The sequence below is a fragment of the Ictalurus furcatus genome, unplaced genomic scaffold (assembly GCF_023375685.1).
Source record: "Ictalurus furcatus strain D&B unplaced genomic scaffold, Billie_1.0 scf1, whole genome shotgun sequence".
NCBI classification, from domain to species: Eukaryota; Metazoa; Chordata; class Actinopteri; order Siluriformes; family Ictaluridae; genus Ictalurus; species Ictalurus furcatus.
This window is the reverse complement of record NW_026521050.1, coordinates 9,923-18,889: the sequence shown is the minus strand read 5'-3', so window position 1 is coordinate 18,889 and position 8,967 is coordinate 9,923. Positions and strand designations below refer to the sequence as shown.

At 39.4% G+C, this 8,967-nt stretch overlaps 1 pseudogene; it reads right to left on the bottom strand.

Annotated features, from left to right (window-relative positions):
* Nucleotides 1-557: 557 nt before the first annotated feature.
* LOC128604664 (piwi-like protein 1) lies at nucleotides 558-3,176 on the bottom strand (annotated as a pseudogene).
* Between the last annotated feature and the right edge of the window lie 5,791 nt (nucleotides 3,177-8,967).

The window sequence follows — 8,967 nt, the reverse complement described above, 5'->3', positions numbered from 1 at the left end:
AGAACAACGGTTGTGTCCATCTTAGATTCAGTAGAGGTCAATCAGAACGTAATCGGGCCTACTCATAATGGTGGTCACACTCTTGACCTCATACGTACGGATTAAATATAGAAAATATTGTAACACTTCCACAGTCTTAAGTTGTCTCCGATCATTCTTATCTCGTTCATAATACGTATGGATCATATTTCCACCTCGCCACCGCATAAAATGTACTTTCACATCAGCTACTGCACCGAGCTTCATCAATAACCTCGCACAGACATCAGTTAGATTTGGATCACCGTCTGATCCGACAGAACTCAATCAGGCGACCGAATCAACGCTCCGCTACACGCTAGATCAGAGGTGCCCAAACTAGGGCCTGCGGGCCAAACTTGACCCTTCACAGGAAAAAGTTTGGGCACCTCTGCGCTAGATAGATTAGAAAATGTTGTTGGCATTAAGGGAACGGTCTTCTCCTGGCTCAGGTCTCATCAGACCGATCGTTATCAGTGTTGGAGAAGATTTTTGATAGAAATAAAACACAAGGGCAATAAAATATGGAGAATGAGACTTTATTGAGAATAAGGGAAAGAGCAGAGTCACGCTCTCTTCCTTATAGACAATGTCTCTTAAAAGTTAACTACAGCAAGGCGTAGGGCCTGACCAAAAAGAGGAAGTGCAGCACACAGCACACACACCCAAGAGCATGAACTCACTCACACACACACCCAGAGTAATCAGAATAACAACGTAATGGCTAATGATTATTTTACTAAATCATACAGTACATATGCTAATAACAATGCAGAAAAAGCACACAGGTGATAAATGTCCTCACTCAAATACATTTATAATCTGAGTAATAACCCGAAGTATAAAGAACTGCAATGGGTATTAACTGCATTACCTTGAACAAACATCTTAAAATACCACACAATTCTTAGTATAATGTGTTGCAAATAGAGCTGCAACAACTAATCCATAATAGTTGATGATAATCGATAATGAAAATCGTTGACTTAGCAACCCTCCTCCCGTATGAACGTGTGTGTGTGTGTGTGTGGCTTTTACCTGCCAGTTGTAATGCATGTGGCAGAGTTTGTAGGTGAGTCTCTGCATGTGGTCTGGTTTGAGGCCACTGCTGTCGTACACCACGTTGTAGTGAGTGGGGGCCACACTGCCGAAGCGCACTTTGTGACTCACGATGAAGAAGTCGTACCTGACAAATCAAGCCATCAGCGTTCGAACGTAACCTGAAGCTGCGATCAGAAAGACCGCTAGAAAAAGAGAAAAAGATCGATGAACTATGCCTGAACACACCACTCGGGTCACGTGACTTCGGCGTCGATGACCGTTCCGGGAGGAGGGTTGCTCAGTCTGGCGTCGAGGAGAGCGAAGAATCTGGAAGAGATGCGTTTCTTCACCACCAACACGGTCAGTTTGGGCCCGTACACAGAAACACTGATGGCTGAGGGAAAACCCAAAAAGCGTGCGTCAAATCTGTTTTATGGAGATGTGTCGAGTCTCACGCGTAATCTTCACCCATGGCCTTGATGGACTGCATGAACTGAGGCACTTTGTAGTCGACTACGCTCAGCAGCACGCCGTCGCCCACGCCATCTCGATACGCCACGATGCGTGACGGCAAACATTCGTTGTATTTGAAGTAGGCCTTCAGCACAGCTGATGAAAAGAAATCAAAACAAAAAGCCATGTCTTAATGCGCTTCTTAACTGAAGCGACAATTCTAAAATCGCTCGCTTTTTCTCCCACGTTCCGTCAGACTGCAGTGTGAGTATTTCATCCTGAGTGTAAAGTCGGAATCAAAGAGACTGCAGTGTAACGAGGTCATTTATGAGCATGATGTTCCTCCCAGAGTGCATTTCATACCCTGCACACTTTGAAAACCACCTGAGAGAAGGACGGTGCTCTCATGGTTACAGAGCAGTGGCACATAGCATACAGAGCACATAGCATACAGAGCATGGCCCAGACCCTTTATGAGGAGGATGAAGGTGGCGGTAGCAGCGAGGAAAACAACGTTCAGAGGATTCAAGACTAAAAAATTGTGATTCTGTCCTTCGATTGGAAGGAAATGGAAATACAGAGACCAGTGTGTGAGATTAAGAGAACCAGCTCAGGCCTGAGTAAAGAATCCTGAGATGCAGGAAGTAGTGTTAAAAGTCTCTGAAATTTCCCACCACTGAGCTGAAAAACTCTTGTTGGATTCATAATCTTTACTGATCGTTTGTAGTGGTAACAATATGCAGATATACGAGGGATTAAAAAATATCAACAAATAAAGAAACCATGAGCATGCTGCTATATGTAGAAAGATAGACAACGACAGGATGGTGTAATGTGACGCACCACTAAGCTAAACAGGTCTTCCTGATGCTTTTTATTCCTTATACCACAGCAATTTGACAATTAAACATTTTAATCATTAAAGGAACGATATTGTACTTTTTCTCTCTCCTAAAGTTACGATGAACCACAAAGGGTAATGCCCTCTCTTCTGAAGACTGGGGGAAAAGTTCAAATCTAAAATCTAGTTCATTAAACAAAACCCTTCTTAAAACTGTTTACAGAGTCCACACAAGTCATGCTTTAAGTACCTGGACATGCCCGGGTTGAGGCTGGCCACCAGTGCACCGATGGATCTCTTTCCTGCGGCACTGTCGTGGTAGCAGTCGATACCAACATCATCAGGTGCTTCAACTGAAAGAGCAGGAGAAGTCACTAAAACAATGTTTTAATAGAATAACATCAGGGTTAGGAGGTGCCACTGTTGATCAGTTACAAGATCAGATATGCTTTTAAGTGATGATTTTGGTTGTAGTTGAAATCCCAATGCCGGATATATTTGAGTTACTTGAAAAACTCCCAGTGCTTGAAGAACAGAACCGTACCGGGATCTCGACGCTCCACGGCTCTCCTTCCATCTTGCAGTTCATCTGCAAGGAGATCTTTGGGGCTATGGTCATGAGGGTCTGAGGTCTGCTGAGGGTGTGAGCCACCACACACTGGCTTGGAGTGGGACAGTCCACACACAGGTACTTCTTCACGCAATCGTATTTATCCTTACGGTTGGTTGACAGGATCACAACCACCTTACACACATGATTTAAAGTGAGTGCTTCAGAACAAGAAGTAATGGTAATCTGTAGATTGAGGCTGTTAATCTGAAATTATCTTATGCCATATGCTTAGACCCATAAAAGGATATACTGTGACAAAAATCACATAGAAGCAGTTGCACTGCACTGCGTGTGTCACATCACAAAAGGTGAAACGACTTTAACAAAGAAAATCAAACAGCAATATCCTTAAACATTCAATTTAAAAATTAAATAAATAAATAAAAACAGTTTCATTTGACTTATTTACTAGAAGTGTCATGATCCTAGCTTTTATTTTCCTTAATGGAAAGCTTGAGTATCAGACGATACCCATGCGATATTGTTTTCTTTAAGATCTACAACGCTCATTATTTTAACTGAAGCACTCGTTTACCATTAAACTTTCATACAGAAACCCATACATAAAGTACGAATATAATGAATTCAATCCTAGTGAAAGAACGGTCACGTCTCTTTTACATGCATCAGTTACATGATTTGATTTCTGTTATCTCTGATAGCTGATCCACCGTTTTGTTTTGTTTTTTGCTGCTATCAGGTCCTGGATCAGTGCCATGTAGGGATGCACGATTATGGCCAAAATGATAATCCCGATTATTTTGATTAATACTGAGATCTCGATTATCACGATTATTCATTGATTTTAGTGATAACATATTTTATTGCACTTTCACATTTATTAAGTTCTCTCATGCCACAATACAACACACAAGTAGGCATGAGAAAACTTGAGCTGGTCAATTATGACAGAATTTAGGAACATAGTGTGAGCCATGACACATTAATTTACCTTCTGATAAACTAAATCTAATATTTTCAGTTCATTTTACAGACTGTATGCAAAAAACAACCGTTAACCTGTTTACCTTGTAAACAAATACAATAAACCTCAATGTTCAGTGTTTGAAGTCTGCTCCTCTTAAATATATTTAAAGCTACACTATTAGACATTTCCACTGTCATGGTTCTGGGCTGGAATCAGTTCTGAACCGCTCTGTGTATATTGTGTATATATCTGAATAATCTCATATAGGATGTGATTGGGTGAGTTCATTTACCCGTCAGATGCAGAGCGCTTTAGTTTAATGGTGTTCATTAGGGATGCTCCGATCAGGATTTTTACAGCTGATACTGATCCAGATACCAATCTTTTTTTATTTAAGCTTTAATCATACAGTCTATCATAAACAGTTAAATGTAAGCTCTCTGCTCATGGTCACTGTTAACTAAATTAAAATAATAGCAATGATACTGTTGGTTAATTGATAAATAAACAAACATAAAATATTTATTTTTAGATATCTTAAAAACAATAGAGTCCTAATTAAAAGTAGACTAACACAAAAGTGATCCTTATTAGGAAAAAGGCTAATAGCTTTCAATGAAATAGCAAACTATGCTTAATGTCAAATTGATATTAAATGCAACCCATAGTAATTAAACATTATTTCATTTCTCATTTCATTTATATTTAATTAAGTTATTATATATATATATATATATATATATATATATATATATATATATATATATATATATCTCCATCCATCCATCCATCCAACCTGGAGCCTATCCCAGGGAGCATCGGGCACAAGGCGGGGTACACCCTGGACAGTCCATCGCAGGGCACAATCACATACACACTCACACACCCATTCATACACTACGGACACTATGCTCCATGTAATGTTAGCAATATCCAGTTATTTGTTAAACACTAACACATTGCAATGTTATAAACTACCTCCTAATGGGCCACCATGCATCGCCATTCAGCCCGTGTCCTGTCAACTAAATGTAGCCTCATGTCACTAATAATTATACACATGTTCATGCTTTTAATAAATCTTTTTATCCTGCCACCTTATCAGTGAATTTAAACTAATGCTTGCTTTCAGAGTATAAGGGGTGTGTGTGCGTGCATTTAGGAGTGCACCTTAGCACTTATTAGTCATGGTCAGACAGTGTTTGAACTAAAATATCCCTCTCTCTCTCTCTCTGCCAGTATCAGCCAGAGGAGGATGTCCTCCAGGAGTTTTTAATTTTATAATTTTTTTTTATTCTCTCTTTTTAAAAAAAATAAAAACCACACCATGGTATTGAGCATTGTGTACATTTGGTGGTATCGGTACCGACGACTAGATTTTTGGTATCGTGACATCCCTAATATGTAAGGAAATGATGAACTCTGCATACAGGGAAGCTTTGTGTTATGGGGGACTCGTGTAGTGATTCCACCTCCACGGCGTGCGGCTCTTACCAGTTACCATCAGTTACCATTTAGTGCTAAAGACAAACCTTTAGCCAGCACAGGATACAAGAAGTAGTGATGTCAGACCATAGCAGTTTTTTTGTTTTTTACCAGTGCTGAATTCCAAGAGTTTATGGAAAGAAACGGCATCAAACACAAGCACAGCACCATACCATGCATCTTCCAGTGGTCTGGCTGAAAGGGCCGTTCAAACATTCAAAATCGTGACAGTGCTGGAGAGTCCATTGAAAAAGCTAGCCAGAGTGCTATTCAGTTACCGAACGACGCCACAGTCGACCACTGGCAAATCAGCTGTGTGGAAGGAAACTGGTCTACACAGGGTCTCATTGAGACACAAACAATTGAGACAAAAATGGTACCATGACCAACATGCAAAGGAAAGATATCTTGTGGTGGGTGACCCAGTGTATACTAGGAACTTCAGCTCTGGACCTACTTTGATTCCAGGAACAGTTCAGAAAAAAACTGGTCCTGTATGGTGCACAGTAGCATTGGGAAGTGGGCAAGTAGTGCACTGACATATTGATCAGATGAGAGACAGGCACAATGCAACATCCGTAGCACCAGCACCAGAGTTGTTAGACACTTCACGGCCAGATGTTGACATTCCAGTGCCTTCTACAAAAGACTCAGGTTCCTCATTCTCTGAGGAAAGTCACAAACAAAAACTGGGAGGAACTTCTGAAGTGGCTGTGTCAGAAACTTTCCTTGGGATGGAAAACCCTGAGTTGAGAAGGTCTACACGTACTAAATCTCCAAGCTATCTGAAAGATTATAATTAGTGTAGTGGTGAGTTCCCCAAACGCAGGGCAAGAATGAACCCAGGAACTGAACTGAACCTCAAGAGAAAGTGGGGCATGCAATAAGACAATGGCCCAAAACAAAGAATGGTTAAAGAACAATAAAGTTATTGGTTTGGAATGGCCAAAACTGATGTCCAAGCCCATGTGCAGGACTAATCAACAGTTACTGGAAATGTTTAGTTGCAGTTATTGCTGCACAAGGGGGTCAAACCAGATACTGAAGGCAAAAGGTTCACATACTTTTGCCACTCCCAGATATGTAATATTGGATTATTTTCTGCAATAAATAAATGACCAAGTATAATATTTGTCACATTTGTTTAAATGGGTTATCTTTGTGTAGTGTTAGGACTTGTCTGGAAAACTTGTGTATCTTTATGTAGAAATATAGAAAACTCTAAAGGGTTCAAACTTTCAAGCACCACTGTAGCTGTGATGTGCAGCAAAAGGTTGTTGAGCTTCACAAAATGGGAAGTGTCTATAAGAAAATAGCACAAGCATCGAAAATGCTCATTTTCATCATCAGGGCAATAATTAAGAAGTTCCAGTCTACTGGAAATGTTATGAATCAACCTAGACAAGGACGTGTGTCCATATCGTCTCAACACACGGAAGAGGGCGGTTCGAGTGGCCAAAACATCTCCAAGGATCACAGCTGGAGAATTGCAGAAATTAGTTGTGTCTTGGGGTCAGAAAGTCTCCAAATTCACCTACATCACCACAAGTGGTTTGGAAGGGTTTCAAGAAAAAAGCCTCTACTCTCATCCAAAAACACACTCAGGTGTCTTCAGTTGGCCAGACACTACTGGAACTTCAAATGGGATCGGGTTCTATGGTCAGATGAAACCAAAATAGAGCTTTTTGGTAATAAACACCAGAGGTGGTTTTAGAGCACACAGAGAGGTAGTCATATGGAAAAGTACCTCATGCCCACTGTTAAATATGGTGGAGGATCTTTAATGTTTTGGGGCTGTTTTTCTGCCAGAGGACCGGGACATATTGTTAGGATACATGGCATCATTGACTCTACCAAATATCAACAGATATTAAATAAAATCCTGACTGCTTCTGCAAGAAAGATTAAAATGGGCCTTGGTTGGATCTTCCAGCAGGACAGTGATCCAAAACATACATCAAAATCAACACATTTGGTTTACTGAACACAAAATCAAGATCCTGCCATGACCATCCGATGTGTTGACTCTTTCAAGTCATTTAACACTAATGAGCAGTATTAAAAATATTAACATGGATATCTGAGTCTGATAATAAAATTAACTTCTACTTACAGTCAAATTTTGTAGTGTTTAGGACATTTAACACTCTTCCGTCCAAAAGAAACCAAAAGGGGGTACAAACTTTTACACTCAACTGTATTTTGGTTGAAATTGCACTAATAGAACAACTGAATTATACTGTACTGTATTATTAAAAAACATAGGATCTAATTTACTGTCACTATATACACTTTAAATACACTTTACCTGGCTGCTATCACTATAACTGCTATGATCATATTTGGTATAAGCTAATTTGCTGAATACTCAGTCAAAGCATGTTATGTTTACATTTATACCATTTTTCCATTATCGCACTACCTGTTATATGTTAAAGATTTAACAGACCTGTGTGGACACATTTTTATTAATTATCTGTTTAAAAAAACATTCTTAGATTTCAGTGTTTGTTTGTGCTCACATAGTCCTATTGAACACAGCATACCACCATCTAACATACCGCATGGTTATATCTAGAGATATAGAGATAGCTCTTTAACATTTTACACTGGGTCAAAAAAAAGTCAAATCATTTATATTTATATATTTGCACTAGAGCAACAACTAATCGATAAAATGGATAATAATCGATGATGAAAATTATTGTAATGAATCTCATTATGGATTAGATGGTCGGCATTACGTTACTTCTGTTCAGAAAACACGCTTCGGGGAGTAAATACTAAAGTTGTGTCCCAAATGAAGTACTGTACACTTACACTAGGCACTGTATACTCTACTGTCTGTATACTCTACTGTGTGGATTTTAGAAAGGTAAAATCATCTCAAATGTATCACTAGCGATTTTTTTACTAACCGGTAGTATAAGTCACGATGACGCATGACGTCATACGCACGCTAGCATTAGCAGACACTCAGAGTCACCGACACTGACTTTCTCCAGTTTACTCTCTGTCAGCGTTACCTATTATTCCCATGATGTCAGTCTCCATCAGATGGAGGAGAAATCATCACGTCACTGAGGAAGAAAATCAGAAATGCAGGGAGCATTTTATATTAAACACCGCGGAGCACAAAGTTATGTTTATATCCACTGTGTGTAAGGGGCAGGGGAAACTGGTGCATGCTGCTTAAAAGGTTTAGTTTAATGTAAGTTTATTGTCATTATATGCTGTATCTGCGCGCTTACAGTTTAAATTCTGTTGTTTATTATAACGGAAGTGATGTGTTATTAACGAGGCCGCGTTGCGATCACGCGCGGTGTAGACGCGCTGATACAGAGTGTAGCGTGAGTAAGATCTGTAATGTCTAATTCAAACACAAAATTTTATATAATTTATTTTATAGTATTTATGCATTATTTTCATGGCTGCACAAAAAGCACTGAATTAAACTACAGTCCTAATTAATAATATATATTCTGCTGTGTGTGTGTGTGTGTGTTTGAATTGGGTTCTTTTCTGTTTTGGACAAACACTTGTGTAAAGTTTTAGTCTGAAGTAACACTCAGTTTGTGGATTTTATTT